Here is a 25,825-nt window from a genome sequence, read left to right on the forward strand (position 1 = left end):
AGCCATCCAGAAGTTTAGTCTATCCATCATTGTTACTGAACCCAGGCCCGCTTCTTGCTTCACTAAAGCCAATCTTTATTGGCCAGGTTGGTGGAAAGGGAAGTTTTCTTTATTTTGGATGCTGGCGATCCTGGCGGAGGGGAGGGTGGAAGCCTGTCCGAAGGCCAATTCCCCCCATTCATGATCAGTTGGCAAGAGATTTTATAGATGGAGGGAGAGGGTTACATGCAGAAACAGCACAGTCAGCTCTGACAGTCATCTTGAAGTGGGTCATCTGTGGTCTGACCAGCATCATCTTGGTTGTCTAGGGTCAGTTTGCTTCCATTTCTTGAGGCCAGTTCTCCAAACTGTGGGAGCTTATGTCGTGGCTACGGCTTGGTCATCGTGTAGTTTACTTCTTCACCTGGAAGGGGTTTCAGGATCTACAAGAAGACAACTCACAGGATATGGCTCAGAATACTATCTATAGCCCTTGAGAAGGAACTAAAAGTCCTTGACTTTGCTTAATGACTACATTATTATTATTTTGTCTCCTTTGACTGTTTTCCTTTGTTTCTGCATCTTCTTATTTCTCTGAATAAACTTACTCTTTGGCCAAAATTTTTCCATGGACAAAAGGCAGGCTGAGGACGTGTTTGTGTGTGTGTGTGTGTGTGTGTGTGTGTGTGTGTGTGTTGGGAGGGGCAGGGGGGGTGTCAAGGACCATAGGGTCCTGCTCCGTTTCATCTTGAAATAAATTGGATATGAAAGTGTCCCCCCTCTATGTTTTTTGTTAACCACGTAGACAGAATTGGAAACCTCTGCAGTGGTTTTACAGGAAGGTTATCACTTCGTAGGTGTAGTTAGAAATTTTTTCAGAGCAGTCACAAGGTCTAGTCATCACTGTCACCAATGACTTTGGACACCTGGGTTTTCTTTCAGGTGCCTAAGAGAGGAGGGGCAAGGCTGTTGAGTCCAGAAAGGGAAACTGAGAAGTGTTTCCTGGTGTGACCCAGTGGGAGATGAGGCTCCAATTGCACTCACATCCTGAAAGAAGCTGAGGATCTTCCCCATTCATTGCTGCAAAGCTAAAGGCAGGTTTTGCTGGATGAGGTGAGAATGAGTTTCAGAGTCAGATAAGGACACCTGAGCTTTGTAGGGAAAGTTGAAATGAGAACAATGCCTTTGTCCATATTGAGTGCAAAACAATTAGGTGAGACAGCAGAGGAGATAGGCAAAGACATGCAAAGAGAAGAAAAGTTGATTAATTTCCCCACTTCTGGTGTGAAAAGTTCATCAACTGAAAAGCCAAGAGTGCATGAATAACTAGGGAATAATGCATTTCACTGTCATATAATGCCTACCTCAATTCATTCCTCTCCTACCTACTCCTCCCTCCTGTCTTAGGTTTATCGTATTAACATACAGTTTTGTGTATCTCTTTGGATCCTTAAGTTTTCTTTTTACAACCTCCCAGCAAGGGTCAGTGTCAAGTTCCCACTGTTAGAAAGAGAATAAAAATATAACACAGCTGAATAAAACCAGATCTACCCAATATTCTATAATAACCTAAATGGGAAATGAATTTGAAAAAGAATAGATACGTGTATATATATAGCTGATCCTTGTGCTATACACCTGAAATTAACACATTGTAAATCATTTATACTCCAATATAAAAGAAAAATTAAAGAAAAATAAAAAAATAAAACCAGACCTGCCTGAGCCTGTGCTGTCCCACAGGCCAGGCAGAATCATCTAAGACAGTGGTCCCCAAGCTTTTTGGTACCATCGAATGGTTTTGTGGAAGACAATTTTTCCACGGACCAGGGTGGGGGTGACGGTTTCGGAGTGATGGTTTGGGGATGATTCAATCACATTACATTTATTGTGCACTTTATTTCTATTATTACTATATCAACTCCACCTCAGGTCATCAGGCATTTGATCCTTGAGGTTGGGGACCCCTGATCTAAGAGCACCAGACAATCTTAAGGGCTTTAGTGATTTCTTCACACACAGAGAGGGAATACGACTTAATACTTCTTTTCTTTCTCCAGTAAGAATCTTCAGCATACCATACTTTTGGTTTACAATGAGAGCCCACAAATGTATATTAATAAATCTATGTATGCTTAAAATTTTGCATAAGTTTAATGCCATCTTCCTTCCTTGTCAGTCATGGATCCAATAATAGTAGCAGTGAGCATAAGAACGATGTATGCATTTATATATATAACAGTTATATTCTCTTTTTCTGGAAGATTTCTGAGTAGACAAGATAGCTATTAGCCTACCAATTTATTTGTAGTTCTCCATGGTGAACTAAGACCAGATATTCATAACCTTAACTTCAGTATACATTTGGTAATTTGGCAAAGAAAATATTGGGTTTTGCTTGGTTGGGACAGTTCTGGATATTTTGTTCTAGTCTTGTCCAGCTTGGGAGAAGGACATGGCAGCCCACTCCAGTATTCTTGCCTGGTTAATTTCATAGACAGAGGAACCTGGTGGGCTACAGTAGTCCATGGGGTTACAAAAGAGTTGGATACGACTTAGTGACTAAACAATGCCCCGTTTCTGTCCTGAATTTCTTTCCGAGTTACCCTCAGGGCTCACTCATCAGTTGATGACTCATCTGTCTTTGGTTCTGTGCCCAGTAATTGCACTCTTGCTTGGCCTGTACATCCTCCCCCAGGCCCCCAGAAGGTTCCACTCACACCTTCTGCCGTGTGAATAGCAAGGGGAATTTCATTAGAGTGACAGAATTTAATTATCCATTTTTAGAATTGGGTGAGGATATGGGGCTAACAACTCAACAGTTGCCACAAGTGCCTGGGGACCATCTTCTCTGATGATGAGCCTGTGTGGTGTGTTCAAAGGCTGGGTTTTCCTGCTCCTTCTTCAAACCCACACAGGCTGCTGCATCCCCACCACCACACTCCCTTCAAGCCCTGCTGAGCACTGAGCCTGAGTCCAAGGCAGAGAATTCCGATCCTTAGATCTCACCAGAGCTTTTATTTTGATCATGTTTCCATTTATCTTGTTTTTTTTTTTTGTCGCGTGCTCTTTTATCCTCAGTCCTATATATGACCGGGTCAGTTTATGCCTTCTTCAATTGCTGAGCTCCATTTTTCTTTGAGTTATTATTATTATTATTCTTTTTTTTTTTTTTTTTTTTTTACAGCTGGATTAGCTACAGGGAGGGAGGAAAGAGAATCATTTCAGCTCTGCCCCCGTTTGAACTTGCTCTGTGCCCCCGCGCCTCCCACTGAAGCGGTGGGCTGATGTGCTGCTGTGTTTGACATCGGGAGAAGCTGCCTGCCTCGATGGAGGGCTGCTAGTGGCCCCGCCCAGTGGGGCTGCCCTAGAAAGGCCTCTCCTCCCGGCTCCCTGGATGATGTTCCTTGGCTCACAGAGATGGAATAGCACATAACATGTAGGCACAAGGGCGTTTAAATGTGCCACACTTGTTACGATGCTCTTGGTTCTTGCATTTCTCCCTGACAGTCTGTTTGAGTTTTCTTTGTGCAACTTCTGTGATGTTGTGGGACAAAGGGAAAAGAAAGGGCCGTGAAGTTTGCCAGAGTCCCTTTTAAAAATATCTTTCTTTGCTTCTGACAATTGGGATAACTCTTGACTTCAGAGCTCAAAGCCCTAGACTCTATCCTGAACCTCAGGTTTGTCTGCTGTGTTTCCTAATAGAGGTTTCTGTGTAAGGGTCTACAGGCCTCTCAAATTGGACAGTTTCCGGAATCTTCATTCTCCCCACCAATCCTGCTCCTTTCTGGGTCATTATCTTAGTAGAGGGTACCACTGTTGATTCAGTTACCCAGGCAACTACATCTAATTACATAAGTGAGGATGTCTCCTTGCTTCCATGTTGTTCTTTATTGCATTGCCCCAAATATAAAATCTAACAGCAAGTCCTATCAACTCTATCTCAGAAATATGTTCCCAAATCTATCTCCTCTTCACCCCCCTGCCACTTTTGTCCCATAAAATTTTATTGGGCCTTCTGCAAGAGCCCCTCATCCCTCTCCTTCTCTCTCATCTACCTATCAATCATTTATTGACCTAATTTGAAAATAGGCAATAAAAGAACATTTTCTCTTGGTTTAATAAAGCATAAAGGGGCATAAAGTGCAATGCACCTCACAATACTGTTCCACAGCTATTCTCTCTCCTTTAACAAATACCAAATAAATAACCAGAAAATAAGTAACTGCTTGGGTCAAAGCATATGCAATTGCCAATGTCTGATCACTTTTGACCTCTCAAAATGCAATGGAATATGATTTCATCTATGTGTTTCTTGGTCTTCCCTGCTGGCTCAGATCGGTGAAGAGTCTGCCTGCAATGCAGGAGACCACCTGCAATGCAGGAGACCTGGGTTTGATTCCCTGGGTCAGGAAGATCCCCTGGAGGAGAAAATAGCAACCCACTCCAGTATTCTTGCCTGGAGAATTCCATGGACAGAGGAGCCTGGTGGGCTTCTGTCCATGTTGTTGCAAAGAGCTGGACACAACTGAGTGACTAACACTTTTCATGCGTTTCTTACAGTTCCTCTTAGTTATTTTGCAATGTATAGACAAGCAAACACAACAAAATGTAATTTGTGCCCCATTCCTTCATTTTACATAAAAAGCAGTATCTTTTACAATCTGGTTTGTACCAACTCTTTTTTCATTTAATAATTATCTTGGGGGTATTTTGTTAACAGTAAGTGGAGTGACTTTACTTTTTTTCTAAACAACCACTGAGCAGTTCCATTATATGGATAGACCCTTATCAATTTTTTTTCTCTGCTATTGATGGACATTTAGGCTTTTTTTTTCAATTTTTTGCCATTTGCAGTGCTGCAGTGAATAACCTTGTATGTACATTGCTTTATAAATGTAAATTTTTAGCCGTTATTTTCTGTCATTCTTCACTTTCTCCAATCCATTCTCTAACAACCAAGGTGATGTTTTTATAACATAATTCAAATTATAATATCCTTGTGCTAAAGACCTTCCAGTGACTTCCCATCACATCCAAAATGAAAACCTCGATTTCATGACAGGCTGACCTGGTCCCAAGTGACTCAGCTTCTGATAATCTCCATCCTCAGCCTGTGACTGCACTCCCACCCCATCCCCCGACCCCCGGTCACTCCAGCCTTCTCAGTGTTCCTCAAACACACCACATTCACTCTGCATCTCCACACCAATTTCCTAGAATCCTATCTCCTGCATTTTCCCTTCCTTCCACTTAGGTTGTAGTTTAAATGGTTGGTGTTCAACATCCAGCTTTCTGGGGAAAAAAAAAGCCATGGTTTGTGCGTTGGAAGCATAGAATTTGTAGATTTGTGGCATTGATTACACGATAGCTATTCTGTTTTGGCCTACTTAAAGCTGCCAATGTAATGACAAACAGCTCACACAACTGTGGAAATATCTTCTTCTGAATTGGTAACTAGATGCAGCATAACAGGGTTTTACATGTTTCTTCCCCAGAACACCAGATTTAGATAGAGTGTGCTCCAATCATCATTAAATGGGTTTCTTTTATGTTTCACTTCAATCCTACCACTGTCTATTTCATCTTTTCTTATTTCTTTACTCATTTGACTATGGAGTGATTCCTGACCCTCCTCTCACCCAACACACAGATGTAAAGAAATGTGGCCATTTCTTTGATGGCTTCAGTGGAGGACCTCGGTACTCTGCTTCCACGTTGCTGTCCAGTTTCACTCTGGACTACCTTCCAGATGCAGCCGCTACCCCACGGGCCAGGTCTGCTGGGCACTGCCGCCCATGAAGAGCTATTCGGCTTCCGTGCCTCTGCGTGTAATATTCACCCAGTCCGATTCCTACTTCCAGTTGAACATTTCCTCCTCTTCCTTTTCCTATTATAGTCTTTCACAGTCCAGTTCAAATCCTATTTCCTTCTTGAAGATGTCTCCTTGCACTTCAACCCACGCTGATAGTTCCCGTCTCTGAACTTGTATCTACAGTAGAGAAAATATCAACCCTTGACCTAAAAAAGAGGGTGCACCTTTCTTTTGGTTAGTTTTGTTTCACTGAAGCATAGTTGATTTACAGTACTGTGTTAGTTTCAGGTGTACAGTAAATTGATTCGGTCATTCATGCATATATATATATATATATATATATATATATATAATTTTCTCTATTCTTTTCCATTATAGTTTATTACAAGACATTGAATACAGTTCCCTGTGGAGGTGCATCATTAACATAGGCTGTTTAATCTGGTGACATTAATGGATTAATATTAATTTTCTTAGGGATTATATGGAATGTCTTTATTTTTAGAAGATAACATGCTTGAAGTGTTTAAGAAGGAGATGTCATGATGTCTACAATTTACCTACAAATTATTCTTGATATGGTGGAGAGAGGAAAAGAGGGGATGAAGAGAGAGAAAATGGGGAAAAATGTTAATATTGGTGCATCAAGATGAGGAGGATGTAGGTGTTCATTATTGTATTATTCTTTCATTATTTCCATAGGTTTGGAAACTTCAGTATGGGATGTTGAAAGGTAAAGATGCATGGGGAATATCTATTAGGCTTTATGACTCACAATTGTCTGGACTCCACCCCCCAAAGATCTGTAGATTCTGATTCAGTAGTCCTAGGTGTTTGGATCCAGGTGTAGGTATTTTTATAAAATTCTGCAGATGATTCTGACACGCAGTGTCTTAGCTGGGCTCCCAAGAATCCTGCTGTAAGGCCAGCTCTTCCCTCAGGAGGACTCTCAGAAGGAGGGTTTTGAGGAAAGCAGGAGAGAGTGATAGTCAATGCTAAGAAGGATGTGGTCCAGCAAGAGACTGACCTCAGGTTGAGCCTGGGAAAGCTCTGGAGCACACATCACCCTGCAGCCCAGTCCCACTTTGGGGCAAGAGTTTGGTTTTTTGCATCCCCAGTTACTTTCTCACTGTTGAGGTCTGGTCTGGAAGCAGGGTTGATGGTGGGAGGGAGCCTTTCAGATGAAGATCTGCCCTGGGTACTTCTCTGTAGGAGACACAGGGCTGGGGGACACAGCAGTAGGATGCAGTGAAGGGCACCTGGGTAGGACCTGAGTGTTGAGAAGCATCATTTCGGTCAAATCCTCATGGATTCAAAATGTATGGCTCCTTTTTGCTATGTCTTGTCTCCCCAGCCCAATAGCAGGGACCATGTCTTCAGCCATGAACTTTTACAGAGGTTAGCATGGTGTCAGGCACATTACACAACCTGTAACTTCATGCTAGCTTAATGACTTGGCCTAGCTCTACACGCTAACAGCTTCTCTCCAAGCCATCAGAGAAGTTCCCTTAGGAGACAGGACTGTGTAAGTGGCACAGTGAGGAGGAGGCTGTGAGATGAATCATAGATTCATAAGAGATACAGTTTTCTACTTGCCCGAGAACCCCATCTATGGCTACCAGCTTCTTATCCTTGATTGCTCTTTGCAAAGTACCCTGTTCAGAACAATTCATGTCATCTCAGCTGGGGTCTCCTCAGAAGCAAATCCCAAGACATGGATTCAAGGGCAAGTAGATAATTTTGGAGGTGATGCCAGGACACACTAGTAGGAAAGTGGGGACCGAGGCAGGAAAGGAGAGGCACGTTACCGCCACGGGTGCCTGGGAAATGCTGGACCCAGCATGGAATGTGAACCTCAATGTTTTCACACCCAAGAGTCTAGGGAGCCAGAATGTTCAGCGGCCAATCATGCCGATTGTTGCTGGAGGGCTTCTCCTGTGGGGTTGGGAGGCTCTGATGCTCAGGACCTTCTCCCCAGCACTTGGTGGGGGCATAGCGGTGTCCTGCCATGAATGAAGGCCCAGAGGCAAAGTGATGCACAGACAGAACACTGGCAAGGAGCACACTTGCAACTCCCAGCCCACCTCGGTGTACCTGCCCGGCATCTTGTCATAGGAGGCAATGCTCTCCTCTCTTGTAGACTAGGAAAGGGAGATCAGGAAGGTGGCAGCTTCCTGATCTTGCCTATTTCATAGTTATCAAAGCAGAATTTGAACTCTGATCCCTGTCCTAGCAGTCTGGGCTCTTCTAACCGAGATGACTTCTTGACACACAGCAGCAACGTAGCTGCCACTAGTGAGTTTGTTGATGGTGCTCTCAAAGATTACTGCTGCAAAATGGATGGATGGATGGTCTAGGACCCTTGGCAGCTCTCTTGAGGTCAGAACTCAATGGTGAATAAAAACCCACTGAGCGTCAGTTATTTAAAAGGAGTTTAGAGGCAGCACACACCCTACTAAGTAGCAAAGGTCAGCCTGTCTGCAGAACCACTCACCCAGCAGCCAGCGGCTCTGAGTAATTTTTCTGGAACCTCCTAAGCCTCTTGGAACACGCGTGATTTCTCCTTCAGTCACAACTCTAGCCTGCTCGGGGTTCCAAGGGCTGCTGACCACCTTCATGTGAGTCCAGGGTCGCCCCTTCACGTTCTTCTGCATCTCTACTGGCTCTGTCGGTACCCAATTGTTCTCTTCCAGAGGCGTCAGCTCAGCCATGCTGATTGAAGACTCTGAAATCCACAGCACAAGGAAGAGGATTCTTGGGGAGGGACTGAGGCTGGAAGAGCAGAGCCGAGCTCCAAGCTGACTCACGAGGCTGGCAGGCTCAGGATGGACATGCTTTCCCCACGCCTGGCGTTTCCGTGTTCACAGTACACACGAGTTCTGATGTGTCCTGATGACATTTTGTGGGTTCCCCCGGGGCTCAGGGCCTGGCCACCACATTGACCAGTCCTGGGGCACCTGGGGCAGGAGTGTATCCCCTTCACCTTGGCCCTATAACCTGTTTGCTGAGGCAACTGGGTGTTCAGTGTTTCAGTGGGCCTGCAACTGGGGTATGTAGATCCGAGTCCTGGAAGAGAAGTGGTTAATGGCTCCACCATAATAAAATAGGGGCCAAGATGGAACCGATGCAGACTGAGTGCTTCAGAGAAGGCTGGGGGTTAATCCTAGAAATCCTAGCAGGGTGGACAGAAACAGGAAGTTGGATTGTTGTTCAGTCGTCAGCTGCGTCTGACTCTTTGTGACCCCATGGACTGCAGCACACCATGCTTCCCTGTCCTTCACCATCTCCTGAAGTTTTCTCAGACTCATTTCCAATGAGTCAGTGATGCCATCTAATCTAATCTAAGTTGGATTAGACGATCACTAAATTTCCTTCTCAAATCTATGGTCCTATAATGCTATATCAAAGAGAGGGTTTTTAAAATCTCTATCTGTAAAATAAATTTGAGAAATACTTTCTACATATTTATCTTTAAATTATATATGTATTATTGTACTAACGTGTGGTTTGCATTATAAAACTCATGGGTGCATGTATTTTCAAAGGATGACATTAAAACATAGATAGACATAAAAACAAATAGACATTAAAACATAAATAGACAAGCTGATATCTTCTTCTTGGTCCCTGTTGGATATACCTAACACCTCTGTAGAGTTGTAAGCCTTCCTGTTTGGGTACTTCTGCTATAGATACAATACTTCTTTTCGCTATTTTACCTATTAGCATTTTGTAGGACCAAAAGGATTTAGACAAAACAAAGCTTCCAAGTGGGCCGTTTGCAGAGCCATTTAAGAGCCAGGAGCTCTGGAGTGAAAGACACTCAGGTTTAAATCCTGGCTCCACTAATATTTGCCATGTGACCTCACACTGGTTACTTACCAAAGTGAACCTCAACTTTTTCACCTGTAAAACAGACCTAATTATGATAATCATATCAACTTACAAGATTATTAAGATGAATGGAGATAAAGCCTGGAAAATACCTAGTATTATGCCCGACACAGAATCACAGTACAAGAGGGAGTTCCCTGGAGGTTCAGTGGTTAGGACTCCACGCTTTTACTGCCATGGCTGGGATTCAATCCGTGGTTGGGGAACTCAGATCCCACCAATTGTGCGGCCCAGTAAAAAAAAAAAAAAATTTAAAGAAAGATAAAAGAAATAACAACTACAATTTTAAAATGAGATTTTAAAATTAGTCTTTGCTTCCCCTGTCCACCATCACCTTCTCCAACACACATTGTGAGTCATTGCTCTTAGAAAGACTCAAGCATCTGAGTGTGCATGGAAGCTCACCGCTGTGAAGCTGGTGGTCCCTGATCTTGTTCACTTGCTGTTCCCTCCTGAAGCCCTCAGTTCAGTTCAGTTGCTCAATCATGTCCAACTCTTTGTGATCCCATCGACTGCAGCACGCCAGGCCTCCCTGTCCATCACCAACTCCTGGAGTTTACTCAAACTCATGTCCATCGAGTTGGTGATGTCATCCTACCATCTCAACCTCTGACGTCCCCTTCTCCTCCTGCCTTCAATCTTTCCCAGCATCAGGGTCTTTTCCAATGCATCAGCTCTTCACATCAGGTGGCTGAAGTATTGGAGTTTCAGCTGCAGCATCAGTCCTTTCAGTGAATATTTGAGACTGATTTCCTTTAGGATTGACTGGTTGGGTCTCCTTGCAGTCCAAAGGACTCTCGAGTCTTCTCCAGCACCACAGTTCAAAAGCCCTCAAGCCCCCTGAAAAGGACCTCTAGGAAAGTTCCCATGAAAGCAACTTCAGGTGTGGCTTCTTCCTGCCCATGGCATCACCATGAAAGTCGCTGAAATTCAGTGTTGTGGAAAGAGAGCAGAAACTCTTCCTGTGCAGCAGATGGGCCTGGTGACACAGAGGAGGGGAGAGCTCCTTGATTTTAGAAATGACTCGAGAAACTCTATGCTGTCCCCGTGGCTCCCACTCAGAGGCCTTTCTTCCCAGAGAGTGAAGCTGCCTCTTTTCATTATCTTTTTTACTTTTTTCTGGAGCACCACATACTACATTTTTTCCTGAAGATTTGCCCTGGTCAAGATGAAAAACGAAGAGGTGGAGTCAGAATTTGCCACTTATTAGTTGTGTCCCATTGGGGAAATTATTCATATGAGTATCAATTTATTAATCTGTAAACTGGGGATACAAATCAGAACAAAAATGGGTGATGTAAGGAAAAGTGCTTTGTATATATTTCCATACATATGTCAGGAATTATTTTGGGTTCTTCCTCTGAGGGGAAATGGTATGATAAAATTGTGAACGACCGAAGATAAACTCTATTTTGATATTCTATGCCTCTGTGGGTGCTATCGTTAAGGGAGAGAGAGGTGGAGAAAGATTTCTCAGTGTAATTTAAGTAGGCAGGCGTCAGAATTGGAGGGGAGCAGAGTGAAGGGTGAGGATTTTATTATAATTCTGATCTATTGCACCATCTCAAAAAGACATCTATTTGAACTCATGTACAAGCAGCAATTACCTGGAAAATAAATGTAATAAGGATCTCCTTAGTTGGCAGTAAAATTAGCATCACTGAATTTTAATTAATAGTCCAGCTTGGAAGGAATATACTTTTCCTTAGATGAAAAGAATGCCCTTAGCCATGGAGTGAGCCCACCCAAATCAGTGCTTTCAACAGATTTTTTTTTATTTCCCTCTCTGAGTTTCCTGGAGAATTTTTGCACCCCCAATTTGTCACCGAGAGCTCATTCCAAAGAAATGACGTCAATCAACACCCTCCCCTGTGAGCCTCGGTTTCCTCCTTTGTGAAATGGTGGAAGCATTGGGGAAGGATGGGGAAGACTTGGACCCATCACCTCTTGGGTCCCTTTTAACTTGAATGTGCTCTGTGTTTTGATTGGGACATGTGATACTTCTGGGTCTCTCAGTTCTAAACATTGCGGTAATAACAGCCATTATGCAGATGGTCACCGGGACAGGGGTTTATTGAGAACCAGGGTGTGCCAGGCACAGATTGAGGAGCTCTGAAAGCCTTATACATGGTGGTTTCCTGGTGTCCTTTGTGGTAGCTATGTGTATGTGGTAGCTATGTGTATGTAGTTATGTGTGTGTCCATTTTACAGATGAGGGGAAAGACGCTTAGCTGAGCCTTGCCTGAGGCCCTCCACCTGCGCACCAAGTGACCATAGGTGGTCACGGGGGTGATAAACATTAAGTGAAGGTTTTTCACTGCAACTGTCAGGAGTCCAAGTGCTCTGAGAGTTAGAGGAACATCCTGTTTCTGGGACTCAGGCTTAGCAGGGCCAAATCTCTCACAACATCCATGAACACCTAACGCATTATAGGCCCCTTCAGATTCCCTGCCACTTCCGTTTCCATCAAAGTCAGTGCAGTTATTTTCTTATTCTATTAATAGTACTCTGGGCATTTCGAGATCACCTTTGGTGATTTCTCCTTCTTCATTCTTCATATCTATGCATTCATCAAGTTCTGTTCTTTCATAACTTCATTCAGTGATAATGTGTCAGAGGCTGCATGAGAAACTTAATAATAGGAGCTCCTTAATTTATACAGTGCTATAGCATTTTCAAAGGGCATCCACATGCATTATCTTATTTAATCCTCACAAGGGCCCCTGAAAGAAATGATCTGCATGTTACTGATGAAGCGATGGAAACTCAGAGAGGACCCCACATCAGACAGCCAACACGAGGAAGAGCTGTGATGAGCCCAAGCTCCATGGTTCTCCACACTGTCTCCTATATTTGTCTTCTGCTTTTTGTTTCCACACTTTCTACCCAAGTCTAGGTCCACATTAGCTCAGCTCTGTTTTCTGTAACAGCCTTAAGGTTGATATCCTTGATTTCTGTCGGTTGACTTCAATCTAGATGTAAATGCTAATTCATGATTTTAAACCTCCAGGGGCTTCCTGTTGTTGTTATTCAGTCCCTCAGTCCTGTCCGACTCTTTGCAACCCCATGGACTGCAGCATGCCAGGCTTCCCTGTCCTTCACCATCTCCCAGAGTTTGCTCAAAATCATGTTCATTGAGTCAATGATGCCATCCAACAATTCTCTGTCACCCCCTTCTCCTCCTGCCCTCAGTCTTTCCCAGCATCAGGGTCTTTTCCAATGAGTGAGCTCTTTATATTAGGTGGCCAAAGTATTAGAGCTTTAGCATCAGCCCTCCCAGTGAATATTCAGGGTTGATTTCCTTTAGGCTTCCTGTTACTTGGATCTAAGTTACTCTCCCCCAGACTCTCAAGGTTCCCATAACCTTTCCTTCCTCTACCTTTGCACCTTTGCAGGTACATGTCCCACCTTCCTCTCTTATCATGTGGGTCTCCCCATCACCCTCCTTACATATCAGGCCATTTGCTGTGTGAGTTATTTACATAAGTGCTTCCTGGCAGAAGCACTGGTTCATCTTTGCATCCCTCGCACCTGTCAGTATGCCAGGCACATGGTAAGCTCTCAGCTTCGTGAACACAAGGCCATGACCATTTGTATTCTATTCTTATCATGAAAAGCCTCGATTCCTAAGGACCCAATTGCATCACACTGGGATAATCCTAAATTCTGGGCAATATTTGTTGTTTATATCTTTGCTATTCAAAGTTTGGACCAACAGGATAAAGATCACCTTGAAGCGTGTAAGAAACACAGAATCTCAGGGAGCCTCATCCTTAATCAAGGTCTAAATTTTAACATGGTCTTAGGAGACTGGCTGGCACATTAGGTCCTGAGACACATTGAACCAAAGGTTCTAGTCCTGATATGACTAGAACCAAAAGTTCTAGTCCTCCTTCAAAAAAGCCTGGTTTGAATTCCAACTCTACCACTTACTAGCTATGTGGCCTCGAGCAAACTTGCAAAATTCTTTGAGCCTCTGTTTTCTTATATATATTGATTGAGGTTGGTGTAACTCACCAACAAGGAGAGAGGTATTCTGTATGCATTATCACTAGCCAGCACAAACACTTGCTTCTTGCATATTTTTACCCCATTTTAGAGTTGAGAAAACTGAGGTTGCTTGGCACTGGACAAGTAACACCATGCATTAGCCGGCAGAGTTGCAATTCAAACCCAATCTACGTGGTGATAAATGTCAACTTCACTCCACTCCCCTATCCTCTTCTCCAGGTCTGCATTGTCAGATGAGATTACCTATTATTGTGAAGGTTGAATAGGACTCAGGTTGTTATTCACTTTGTACCCTGCAAAGCCACATACAAACATCGTTAGTCATTAGTTATATTACTAACTCGAATTGTTCTGTAATTGCCTCAAATATTTTACTTTGTTTCCTTGCAGTTAATAGTGTTCTTCCTTATTGCCTGGGTATTTGATGAATTTGAGGTACCGCTTCTTGCTGCAAACAAGAAATATCAAATACACCCTGAATGTACATGTGGATGCTTGCATGGGCTGATGAGTGAAGAGCAAGAGAGGAAATGAAAGGAGGCAGAAAATGGGGAAGAAGAGGATAAATTGGCATTTGATTTATCAGGGGGATGGGAAAGTGTGAAAGAAAATTGATTAGAAGTAGGGCTAGGGAAGTGAAAGAGATGAATCTGGAGTGTTTGGGACTATTCAAAGAGGAAGTTAGTATTCTTGAGAATGTTCTTGGTGGCAAAAGCTTTCAAGGAGCTTGTCATTGGGTTTAGATACGGATTTCTGTAAGCAGAGTGTGGTACTTTTCTACGAAGTTGGGTTTTCCCATGCCATGCTATTGTCCTTTTTGTGTATTAGTGTGTTGTTCACCCATCGATGTTGCTGTGAGTTTAAAATGAGAAGAATAATCCAGTGGTCAAAATAAGACCTTGGTAACATCTAGAAACTAGAGGGAGTTGGTGGTGTTCCTGTAACATAGGAGACCCAGGGTCAATCCCTGGGTTGGGGAGATCCCTTGGAGAAGGGTATGGCAACCCACTCCAGTATTCTTGCCTGGAGAATCCCATGGACAGAGAAGCCTGGTGGGCTAGAGTCCATAGCATTGTAGAGAGTCAGACACTACTGAGCAAGCAGGCATATATACTGTCTAATCCTTGTGATGTTTTTTGAAGTAGATACTATGATTGTACATTTTACAGATGAATAAATTAAGGCTTAACAAGATGAAAGAACTAACCCAAAGTGGTAGAGTTGTTGGATGACAGAGCCAGGATTGGAAGTTCCAGCCATCTCTCTAACTAAAGCCTGGGCCACCTTGGCCTTTCAGTTTCAGCGTCCTGAGGGAAGCTGGCCAGTGAGTCCAGGGATCTGACCTGTAATAATGTGAGGGAGAAGCAGAGGTGCTGGATGAGTCCATCAAGTCACACACCAGCATCTTCAGAGGCAATGGCCCTTTGGATAGGGGGCATGTGAAATTTAGATTTCAGATAAATGATCTAGAATATACACAAAATCTGGAATATACTTATATAAACATTATTTCTAATATTTTTTTAACTTGCTAAATCTGGCAACCCTATCATAGAAAGGCATCAGTCTCCAAACTGTTCAGCATCTACCAGAACCTAAACTATAATTTGGTTGCAGGGCTTGGCTGGGATGAGAAGTGTTTCTGGAAGAGGGAAAGATGAAGGTCAGGTCACTGCAGTGGGAAGGGCTAGACTGGACTTCAGGACAGCCTTTTCCAGCCCCAGGATGCCCTACCTAGACAGGCTGCGCCCTTGCCCGTGGGCCCTGCAGTCCCTGCACCTCTTTCCACAGTTCCTGGCAGCAGCATTCCTTTTGTACTGGACTTTGGGGCAGAAGGTGCTGAAGACACTGCAGTGTAAGTGGCTGCTGTTTCCAGGAACCAAATGTTCAGGCCGAGAAGTTGCCTTGAAGCCGGGGATCTCCCAGGACTGTTCCTAGGAGCCAGGGGTGTGGAGCGAATTAACATGTAAAGACGGAGAACCAATTCATCCAGAGCCAATTTCAGCTCAGACTAGGGGGAAAATTGCTGTTCAAATTGCTATTTCCATTGCCAGGTTTATTGACAAAATGAAATAAAAAGGCCTCTTTGTTTTATGAATTTGTTGTAGATTACCAATAAATAAATAAATAAATAAAAGGAGAGATGGGGCATTTAAACTTTCCAGTGGGTGGCAGGCTGGGTTTTGACTGGTCTTTCCTAAGAGCAAAAATGCTCATGCAAACAGGATGCAAACCTGTTTTGCATACATCATACGTCAGGATGCAAACCACTCCATGGGGAGCACACCACTCGGGTCTCGGATGGAGTCTTTCCTGGTGCATACATTGCTCACTTCTGCCCTCCTTCCTGGAGGCTGGAAGCAGCTTGTCCTCACATCAAGGTTGGGGAAAGCAGGGGGTCAGGGAAGCGACTTTCTGAAGGTCACAGGTGGACACAGGGGGTGGACGCCGCTGGGCAGAGCAGATGTGATTCCTACAGCTGGCCCCAATCCCCCCTCCCCTACCATCCAGACCCCCACCAGACCTGAGCAGGAAGCCTAGGTTGACTGATGCTCTGGAAACATCTGGCTTGTCCCCAGAGCTCTCTCAAGTTTCAGCCACCTTAAGGCCTGAAAGGCTGCTCCTCTCCCCGAAGTTCCACCATCTCCAGCCCTCTCTCACTGGTGTTCTGCTATCCTTCCTGGCTCTCTCAATCTGGAATGTGTGGGGATCATAACTTGTGGGGTCGTACAAGACGCCAGCAGCCTTTCTGTAATTGCCACTGACGTGGAAACACAGGAGCAAATGAGTAGCAATTCTTATGCCTCTGCGTGACAGAACAGAAGCCTCTACTGAGGAATTAAAGCCATAAATATCCGACAGGGCCCCTACCTGCGTGCCAGCTCCCGACATCTGGAATGGCAGCTCGCTGGAGCCGCTCCGCTATCACCACCCCGCTGCCCGCCGGCTGCGGCTCAGCTGTCAGAGCAGAAGGGACGGGACAGGAGGCGTGGAAGGAGGGGTGACCGATCAGAACCTGGCAACAGAAAGGCCTCCTTTCCTACTGCGACCGCGGTGACAGGGCAGCCCCACCCATCCCCGCATGGAGGTGCTCAGAATTCTGCTGTGACAAAGGCCCTGTCCTTGCAAGAGGCATTAGCCACTTTGCGGCTGTTCTCTCATGTGGCTGAGAGGCAGGTGTCAGCTCGGAGTTTGTGCTCCTGGAGGGAAAATCACCCAGGGCTGAGCAGAGGGAGAAGTTGCAGAGGTGGGTCACCCACCTGACCTTGCCTGGGTCCCCGAGAAGAACAGCGTGTCACTGACAGCGGTAACTGAATCATGCAGAGGGCCCAGGAGAAATCTAGTCAGTGATCCTTAGAAGTGGGGGGCATGCAAGGGGGTTCATCTTAGGGCAGAGGTGTCTGCTTTCTGGAGGTGGGAGGGATGTTGATGAGGGTGAGAGGGGAGGCAGGAGGCAACCCTTGCTTGAAGCAGCTGGCAAAATGCAATTGGCCTATGATGGCGGGGGTAGGAATTCCCAGGCCTGGAGCTTTTTGCTGGGACCCACAGCCTTCACCAGTGAATCCTAAAGGAAATCAACCCTGATCATTCATTGGAAGGACTGATGGCTGAAGCTGAAGCTCCAATACTTGTGGCCACCTGATGCCAAAGGCCGACTCATTGGAAAAGACCCTGATGCTGGGAAAGATTGAGGGCAAGAGGAGCAGGGGGCAACAGAGGATGTCATGGTTGGATGGCATCATTGACTCAATGGACATGAGTTTGAGTAAACTCCAGGAGATGGTGAAGGACAGGGAAGCCTGGCATGCTACAGTTCATGGGGTCACAAAGAGTTGGACACGACTTAGTGACTGAACAACAACAAAACAGTCTTTGCTGAATGAAATGGATCCTTAGCTACTCACAGCCATTTGCCTGGGGTTTGCTGGACCTTGAGCTGAGGGTTGGCTGAAGACCCCTCCTGTTTCCTTACCTTTGTCTCCTTTGCCCCACACTCAGCCTGCGTGCTCTGCAGTGGCCCCTGCACGCAGACCAGCTGTAAGGAGCCAGACTCAGAAGGACAGCGCGGTGGTCCTCGGGAACTCTTTCTTAGGTCCTTTGTGCCTTACTTTTCTTGTTTGCAAAATGAGAAGAAAAATGGTACATCATCTTTGAGAACTAGAAGGATGAGTCAGAGTCTGAGGTTTGAGACCCAAGGTCTTCATCCTCTAGTTTACCCAGATGAGACGCTAGTGAGAGGAATTTGATGGTGTGGATCAAGAATCAGAGGAAATGATTTCACCTGGGTGTCCCTGGTGTCTTTTGAATTTTGAACTATTTGAATGTATTGATTAGCTATTCAAAGCAAAAATAAGTAAAATGGAAGCTTAAAATAGAGACTGTATCTAGTGAAATATCAAAGTCATTTCTGTTAATTTCTAAGAAGTAACTTTATATTTGTAAAGCATGCTACGGCAAATGTACTTCAAAGATAAAATGTTGATTTTAGTTAAAGCTTAGAGAAAATCACCTTTTTCGTGTCTGTTACTGGGCTGTCTCGTCAACCATAAGCTCCCAGAAGCAGTCGAGGTGCCCCTGTGAATTCTGTGCATGTGGGTAGGGAGCCAGCCTGGTGAGGGCTCAGGCCCTGGGCAGCTGAGGTCTTGGGTTTGATGCCTCTCCGACCCTTTAACTCCCCTTAGTTCTTGGGGCACAGATGGGGCCCCTCACTGTGATTAGCTGACCATGGATGTGGCCATTGACCTTTCAGTGACAACCCTAGAAAGTCTGGAGATCAAGTTCCTTACCGAGTAGAAAAACAGCTGAGGAGTCAGAGTTGTGGGGGATGAATGTCAGAGCGGTGGTGTCAAAGGTGAGAGGACCAGGGGAATACTCGACACTTGGCACACAGACATCGCCCATGGCAACAGAAGCCCCCAGGGGATACCCAGAGACTCCTTCCCTCTGCATACACTCCCCCACTCCATTGTATTCCTGTCCTGGGTCTTAGACTTGACAACCAGGAATGGGGCAAGTGCCTAAGTTGGGTTGGGGATGGGGCTGTGGCTAAAATGTCTAAAAAGCTTCACTGGATTCAAACTAAATACCTGACCATACGTGTGGAGTCTTCAGACCTGGTGTCAATTCCTCCTTTGCATTCTGCTTGGGATCAGTATGCCCGATGTTTTATGCATGAAAAAGTTTTGTAAGAGTGGTATGCTGTGTGTGTGTCTGTGTGTCTGTGTGTGTCTATGTAGGTGTGTCTGTGTGTCTATGTGTGTCTGTGTGTATGTCTGAGTGTGTCTCTGTGTTTGTGTGTGTGTGTGTGTGTGACTGTGTATCTGTGTCTATGTGTGTGTGTCTGTGTGTCTATGTGCGTCTGCGTGTATGTCTGTATGTGTGTAGGTGTTTCTGTGTCTGTGTGTGTGTGTTTGGGGGCATGTGATGGGGGAGATGCAGGATGAACATCCTTTACTTCCCGTCTTAGTACTGAAGGTTTTCTAGATCCCACCAGCACTGGGAGCAGAGGGCCTGGGAGTGGGTTCTAGTCCTTGTCTAACCATGTCTGCCTCTCCTACAATTTCCAGTAGAAGATTCTGGGCCCCTAGAGTGTCAGCCAGGTTGGAGTAATAGTTTTAATAACACTTGTGAAACGATTGCTATTTCTAGCCCTGCTCCCATGTTAATTGTTCCAGTCACTAGACTGAACAAGCCCACAAAACAAGCTTATTTCCATTTTGCAGATGAAGGGACTTGGCTGTTCTCAAGTGTGGGTCACCGGAGGGATGAAGATTCACAGAGCGCTCCTGGTCCCTAAATGTAGCTGGTCCTCATATACAAACACGATGTCCTGGGATGCTTGGTGTTTGTGCTTGGAGGTCTGATTACAAACCAGGAGGGCATGCTGTTGGCAGAGAGTTTGCTCAAAAACGAAATGATATTCTTTGAAGAAAGTTTTCATTAGAGCCGAGGTTTAAGCCAAAGTCCAGGCCAGTTCTCATTTCACCTGAACTAAGTCTCAGCAGCTACCTGTTAGTGTTTACTGCTGCTCACCTAGCAGGAAGTTATTGGTAAATATCATGTGTTTACCCATAATTACACAGCCAGGCAGATTTCTCACTAATTACGCTCAGCAGGTGCAAAAGTCATTAGCACAACACATCCCGGGTACTTGGGGCAAAAGAGACATGCCATTCTGTATTAATTTGGTAATTGCATATTATTTACCATATCGAGGATTATTTTGCTGCAGAACAATAGGAAGAGCTGTGTGGTTCACCTGCTGAAGCCATTTGGCAGAGCAAGTCAAGGGCAGTGTGGCGGCTCCCTGCCATCCTCCCCGAGTGAACTCAGGGGCGGCCAGCCCGGGAGGGACACTTGGACATCTCTGCCCAATCCCGTGACTAAACAGCCAACTTGCCGTTACCCGTGTGGGTCTATCCCAAATAAACAAAAATCCTAGCCCAGCCTCCCCAAAGCCCAGCATGTTCCTGAGCTGCTGTGTGCTCAGGGAATTAAAATGAATTTTAATATTAGCCCTAAGCAAAGCATAATTAGAAAGATAAATCTTCAGCAACTCTTTCCTACCCAGACCTTGCCACTGCCGCCTCCCACCCACATCCCACCCCCCTGCCACCGTGCATTGTGAAGCCAAATACAAATGGCTCTGAGATGATCTGTAAGAACATGGAACACATTTGTCTAGCTAATTTTTTTTTTTTTTTTGTCCAGCTAATTGAACGCTGGTTCCGATGTCAGGCAGCCACCAGAGGTGTAACACCTGTGAGGGTGGGACAGACCTGCCTCCCACCCTGGAGTGGGGAGGGGACCTCCGGGCATGGACCTAACCCTGCTAGTGCCTTTGACGCAGACACTGCACATCACTTGTTCCTGGGGCAGCCACTCGCTTATCGTGGCCTCAAGAACCTATAAAGCCAATGGTGAGACATTTCTTCTAAGAAATGATGTTACCTTGGACTTCCAATGCCCGTCTTCATCTCCAGAAATGACTGTTCGTCTTTCACAGCTTTTTATCACTACAGAAGGACTCTCCATGTTTCTCCTTGAGAAACACAGGCAGGTAAGCAGACAAGTGCCTGGTGACTTAAGAAGAGAGGGGCTATGATGGCCACAGGATCGGCCTTCCCCCCAGAGGCAGGAGACGTGGTCTGGCATGGTGGTTAGTCACTGGGCTGCGCTCCACCCCTGAGGTTGGGCAGAGATGAGTCTGAGCTGACAGGAGGACTGCTGGATCCTCAATTATGGAGAGAAAAGAAGGTACAGGATTTAGGAGAACTTGGCTTGTGGGTGGGCTACCTTTGAACTTTCTGCTTTGCTTCTGTTGAAAACAGGCTTAACTGGTGAGAGCAGGCTGTCTTAGTTCAGAAGACAAAACTCCGCTTCTTGTTATTTATATTTCTTTGAGGAGTCACTAAATGACCAGCACAATTTGCCGTCACTGAAGTCTCAGGGAAGGTGTCCTGTTCTGGAAAGTGTTAAGTACCTTGCCGACAGCATCAGTGTGAGTCTGCAAAGCAGATACTAAAGGGGGGAGTGAAGAAGGCAGTGCAAGAACAGAGCCTGGCAGCCAGGACCCTGGGGTCAGTTTCTGCCCCCTGGAGGAGCGTGAAAGACCAAAGTCACCCCAGGCTCTGGCCCATTTCCCCAGGTCCCTTCTGCTACCCGGTCTCCAGGCCCAGCTATTGTGGTTTCCTGTGGACACCTCACAAGCTACTAATAGCTAAGCAGAATTCTGAGCCTTCTGTTCTTCACATATTTCCCACACCTTTTTTACCCTGCAACTGTCATCTTTGGCTTTCTTTGTAAATTTCTGCTCTTTATATTTATTACAAGGTGTTAAATATGGGGGTGAGTTGGGGAAGCAGAATGGTGGATCAATTGGAGAACTGTGCATTCAGCTTGCTCCCTGCTGCTGGCACCCACCCATTTCTAACCTGCACCAAGTTCAAGTTCTAAACCTGGAGGGTCCCGGTCCCACCCACCCACCTCCGAACATCCTCTTTGGGGCATACCCCCAACCTTGCCTCTTAGGTCCCTGGTTACCCTTCATCTCACACCTAGTGGTTAGCGCTCTAGAGTGACATAGAGCTGGGAGCCTGTGAGAAGGCAGGTCTCTGAAAAGGCTGCGGCTGATGGGGGTACACACACCCCACTTCACCCTGCTCCCTGGTCTTTGTTTTAGGTGCTTCCAAGGGAATCATAGCTTAGATGGTATAGAATCTGCCTGCAGTGCAGGAGCCGGGTTCAATCCCTGGGTCGGGGAGATCCCCTGGAGAAGGGAGTGGCTACCCACTCCAGTACTCTTGCCTAGAGAATCTCATGGAGAGAGGAGCCTGGCAGGCTCCAGTCCAGGGGGTCACAAAGAGTTGGACACTACTGAGCAACTAACACACACACAAAGGACTTGCAAATCTACCACAAGCATGTCCTCAATGCTGTTTCTCATGCTCTTTCCTCCTCTTGGAATTTCTATTTTTTCCCCATGTTTTCTCTCCCTTTTTTGAGATTTTTTTAAAAAAATTGAAGTGTAGTTGATATACTATATTACACATTACAGATGTATGATAAGGTAATACACTATTTTTAAAAGGTTATATTCCATTATAGTTATTCTAAAATATTGGCTATATTGCCTGTGTTGTACAGGATATCCTGGGAGCTTATATATGGGCTTCCCAAGTGCCCCAGATGGTAAAGAATCTGCCTGCAATGCCGGAAACCTGGGTTTGATCCCTGGGTGGGAGCATTCCCTGGAGAAGGGAATGGCTCCCCACTCCAGTATTCTTGTGTGGAAAATTCCACGGACAGAGGAGCCTGGCAGGCTACCGTCTATGGGGTCACAAAGAGTCGACTGAGTTGCTAACACTATTTTATTTGTAATAGTTTGTACCTCTTACTCCCCAACCCTGTCTTGCCTCTCTCCATTTCCCTCTCCTCACCTCAACTACACTTGTTCTCTTTATCTGTGGGTCTGCTTTTCTTTTCTTATATTCACTAGTTTGTCATATTTTTCAGATTCCACATATAAGTGGTATTGTACAATATTTGTCTTTGGAAATTTCTGTGTTTTTTTGAGGGAACTGTGTCCTGACCAGCTGTGGTCCCTGCCTTTGTCAATATCTCCCCAGTGACTTCTAGCCAAATTTATCCCTCCCTCCTCTGATTACCTGTTGGCTGAAGGCACAGACAGAGTGGTGGCTTTTTCTATTAGTTTGCAGGCTTCTTTTTTTCACTGTAGTTGATTTACAGTGTTCTGTTTGTTACTGGTATGAAGCAAAGTGATTCAGTTATATATAGGTGTGTGTGTATTCTTTTCCATTATGATTTATTATAAGATAATGAGTATAGTTTCCTGTCCTATACAGTAGTACCTTGTTGTTCATTTTGTCTATAGTGGTGTGTATCTGTTAATCCCAAACTCCTAATTTACCTCTCCTCACCACTTTCTTTGTTGGCAGCCATAAGTTTGTTTTCTTTGTGAGTTTGTATTTATGTTTTGTAAACAAATTCATTTGCATCACATTTTTTTGATTCCACATACAAGTGATATCCTATGATATTCTTGTCTGGCTTACTTCACTCAGTGTGATAATCTCTGGGTCCAACATGGCATTATTTCATTTTTTTTAATGGATGAATAGTAACCCGTTATATATACAGACCGTGTCTTTCTGTAGGGTACTTATTGAGATTTGGATTCTATCTTATTTGTCTTAGCATCCTTGGTGCCAAGGGTAATACCAAGACACAGAGCAGACCCCACATGAGGTCAGAGGGAGCCTAAGGTGAGCAAGACTCTCCAATGGCTGAAGGTCACCTTGGCCTTTCTAAACACTAGGGAATCTGTGGGTAGGGGCTTGACACCTCTTAGTACCTGTGCTATGCTGTGCTTAGTCGCTCAGTCATATCCAACTCTCTGTAACCCCATGGACTGCAGCCTGCCAGGCTCCTCTGTCCATGGGATTCTCTAGGCAAGAATGCTAGAGTGGGTTGCCACGCCCTCCTCCAGGGGATCTTCCCAACTCAGGGATCGAACACAGATCTCTCGCACTGCAGGCAGATTCTTTACCATCTGAGCTACCAGGGAAGCTCCCTGTTATTACCTAACACGCGCTAAATGCTGTGGGAAAGTGAGTCATTCAGTCGTGTCCAACTCTTTGTAACTGTATAGTCCATGGAATTCTCCAGGCCAGAATACTGGAGTGGGTAGCCTTTCCCTTCTCCAGGGGATCTTCCCAACCCAGGGATCAAACCCAGGTCTCTCTCACTGTAAGCCCCTCATATCTTTTTCTCCATTTAATTCTCAGGATAAATGACCTAGGTATTTCCACCCCCTTTAACAGGTGGAGGGGTTGAGGGAGCTCAGGCTAGTCAGTGGCAGATTCCTGGGCAATTTGTGTTTCACGGACTGGAAAGCGCGTGTGTTCCCACCTGCCTGCCACGCTGCCTCCCCGGGGAGGATAGTGGGATAGAGGTGCTCCACCAGGAGCACCATCTCCTGGGAGCTCAGCTCTCTCTTCCAGCCTGTGGGGATTTGCTTGTTTTCTTTTCCAGGGTCACAGACCCTGCCTGAGGGAAACCAGGTATCACCCACCTTCTCCGTGTGTTACACTCTCTGATGAAGCATCAGATTCAACCAAACAATTTCCGACCAAATCCCAGGCTTTGCTGTGTGCACTGCTCTTGTTCTGACAGTCTCTGCAAACAACGCTCAGGGCAAGTTAGCCTGGTTCCGAAGCAATGTAACCAGGAATTCACTCCGAATGTGGGGAATTCACTACTGATGCTTGGGAGCACATTAGTTTCCCAGACACACTCCTTCTGAGCACACCCACCCCCCCAGTTCCCTTGTTAAAATCCCACTTACTGGATTTCTCAGCCACATACAGCTTTTATATGATCTATTATATTCTGCTTTAATTGCTGCTGCTTACTTATTACGACTGTATCTCAATTGCTGAGGCAAGCCAACGCCGAGTTGGCAAAGGGACCCAAAGATGGGGTCATAGCCTTGTCATCAGGGCTGCAGCAGGCCTGGGTTATGGCCTAGAGGGCCACGAGGAACAGGTGGACAAGAAGGGACAGTTCAGCTGAGCCAGGCAGGTAATGTGAGTCTACACGGGGTTGCTTGTGAGAGGTCTCTGTTTAGAGTAAGTGGTCCTAGAGGCAAGAAGCTGAACATCTTTCTGAACCTTGTACAGCACTTGTAGGATTGACTTAAGTCAAATATGCTGTAGTTCTTTTCCCCAAATCTGGTCTCAGTGTTTCCTTCTGCAGTAAAGATGGTGCTGCAGGAGTCCAGCTACGAACCCTCCCACCCAGTATCTCCCCTCTCCAAGGACTGGGTGAAATAAAAATGTCCCACGTGGCAACATCACTCCCCACCGACCAGCCTCATATTCGAAGTGGCCATCACCATGCAGCGTTCACTTACGCTGATACCCAGGCCTCTGTGAAAGGGCTCTGCTCAGAGTGTACAAACCAGGCCATTTGTCCCCCAGGGACTTGCTGAACTTTCAATCCCCATGAGCCCTGGGCCAGCTACCCCCTCCCTGCTACCATCCTTGGTGATATTGGATAAGGTATGGCTGATGGGAACTTCGAAGAATGAAAAGGTCTGGTTCCCATCTCCCTGGAGCTTGGGCTGGTGGGTGGGTGGGAGTGGGAGGGGACAGACACACAGAACCACCAGCAGTAGCATCACATGGCAGGTGAGCTGCCTCACCTGCTACCTTCTCTGAGCTCCAGCACTGCTGTGCTACCAAACAGATCACGTCAACATCCTCAGGTGCAGAACCAAGATGTCCCTGTGTTCCCTGAGTCCTTGTGTCTGCTCGGAGGAAGGACCAGTAATAGTCAGCTCTTGGAGGAAGTAATCTCTCCACTTGTTCACTGTTTCAGAGAACATCTGGGTTCTTCCCTTGGTACCTTAGACTTATTGATGGGAATAATACTGTAGGAAAACTACAGATCTACCTCAATGGGTTGAAATGTGGACAGAGAGGTTGGGGGCGGGAGAGAGGGAGAAGAGGGGCAGCCCTAGCAGAAAGGCAGTGGTCTCGGGGGTGAAGGACATCAGGGAGCCCCAGGATAGGGTGTGCTTCAGGGAGAGAGTGAGGAAGTGGC

The sequence above is a fragment of the Dama dama genome, chromosome 2 (genome assembly GCF_033118175.1).
Source record: "Dama dama isolate Ldn47 chromosome 2, ASM3311817v1, whole genome shotgun sequence".
Classification (NCBI taxonomy): Eukaryota; Metazoa; Chordata; class Mammalia; order Artiodactyla; family Cervidae; genus Dama; species Dama dama.